A 2,001-nucleotide genomic window follows, 5' to 3' on the forward strand; every position below is an offset into this window, starting at 1 on the left:
TTATTATTATTATTATTATTATTATTATTATTATTATTATTATTATTATTGTGATGAAAAGTTAACACAAATAGTTCAATGGAAACAATATGGTAGCTAAACGAACATTACATGTAATTTTTTTTTTATTTGTTTATTGCCTGACTAAATTGACTTGTCTTCCCCGACCAGGAAGTGGGGTGTGGGGGGTGGAAGAGCGCCTCTGGCCCACCACTGGATTAAATAATCTGCTATATCCCTTGACCTGTAGACCACACACAATAAGCCCTAATTGTAACTTAACTGCACTGGTGAATATTTATTACTTCGTAACATGCATAACAAATTATTTATGTGCCATGGCTTTCTACGATGTCATTATTTATATATAATGGCAATCGACCTCAGTGGTTATTTATAAAAAAAATTGGCAGTAAGAAACCATTATTTAAATATAATGACCTTGACATGATAAGTCCAAGCATTATATACATATAATGGTTTTGCGACAGCTATTATTTATATATAATGAAATGTAAAAGCAGTTATTTATATGTAATGAGTTTGAATTCAATTCGTTATTTATATTTGGAATGAAATCGGTGAACGTATTATATATAAATAATTGTAAGTTACTTTCCATTATTTATATATAATGGAATCAGTGGACTTATATATAAATAATTATAAGTTACTTTTCATTATTTATATATAATGATGTGTTACCCTTTCCTTATTTATATGTAATGAAACCAGTAACCTTATATATAAATAATATTTGGTTACCCTTTCATTATTTTAATATAATGAAATCAGTAAACTAATTATATATCAATAATGTAAACCTTAACGCAATTATTTACATATAATCTTTTAGATGTATATGCATTATATATAAATAATGGGTGATCTGTTCAATAATATGTTAAGTAATGAATTATATATAAATAATTGTGTTAAATAATAAATGTACACTTGGCGCCTCATATGAAACGTTAACGTTGATATGCTTGGTTGCACACAGCAGAACTAGCTTTCGTTGACTGTTGGCTTCCAATGAAAAGCGAGTCATCAAAAACGTTGATATGCTTGGTTGCACACAAAGCGCATAACTTAGTAGCTACCCGTTGACTGTTGGCTGCCAATGAAAAGCGAGTTATGAAACGTTATCAAAACGTTGATATGCTTGGTTGCACACAGCAGAACTAGCTTCCGTTGATTCGCTATTGTTGAGTTCTCATTTGCATATTATGGCCATTTTTATAAAAACGTAATTTATATTATATATATATATATATATTAACATATATTATGACACATTAACTAAACAAGCAATAATAATATTTAATCATAATTATTAAATTTTTTTTCGTAAATTTGCATCCAGCTTTCTATGTATATGATATTTTGACACCAGTTGGGTGTATTGTCAATCTTGAATATATATACTAAGTATACATTTTAACGGTATCGCTTCTCGGCCTTTTGGCTAAGATCATGTGTAGTATCTGTTCTTTTCAGCTTAATATCTGAAACGCTGCTCATTGAGTAGCTTCTATATTAAACTGATTTTTGAAATTAGGCCATGGAATAGGAGCTTGCTCCGTCCTGGCCACGGGTTGGCCTGGTATTGCAGTACCTCCAGGATCGGCCCATCCTCTTCGGAGGAAATAATACAATAAAGTCAGAATTAGAATATATATATATACATACATACATATATACACACACGTATGTGTGTATATATATATGTATTATATACGTGTATATATATAAATCTTGTTAAACAAGATGAATCACACACACACATATATATATATGTATACATGTATATGTATGTGTCTATGTATATATAAATATATATATATATGTATACGTGTATATATAAACATGTATGTGTGTATTTTTGTATATATAAATATATACTTATACTGTATATGCAAACATGTAGACACATACATACATATGCATACATGCATACATACATACAACTTTGATACAAAAGAAAAAAAGACATAACAC

General features: G+C 28.8%; 1 protein-coding gene and 1 non-coding gene across 3 annotated transcripts in view; both read left to right on the forward strand.

Moving 5' to 3' along the window:
- The window catches only part of LOC117101596 (centrosomal protein of 112 kDa-like), a 40,119-nt gene that overhangs the window by 16,842 nt on the left and 21,276 nt on the right, over positions 1 to 2,001 (forward strand). The window lies entirely within an intron of this gene.
- On the forward strand, positions 1,449 to 1,640 carry LOC117101623. The gene has a single exon (XR_004444296.1). It is a non-coding gene; the product is annotated as a U2 spliceosomal RNA (small nuclear RNA).

Source organism: Anneissia japonica, unplaced genomic scaffold, assembly GCF_011630105.1.
Source record: "Anneissia japonica isolate Jap-2015-1 unplaced genomic scaffold, ASM1163010v1 scaffold17412_len611537_cov169, whole genome shotgun sequence".
In the NCBI taxonomy this organism is placed as follows: Eukaryota; Metazoa; Echinodermata; class Crinoidea; order Comatulida; family Comatulidae; genus Anneissia; species Anneissia japonica.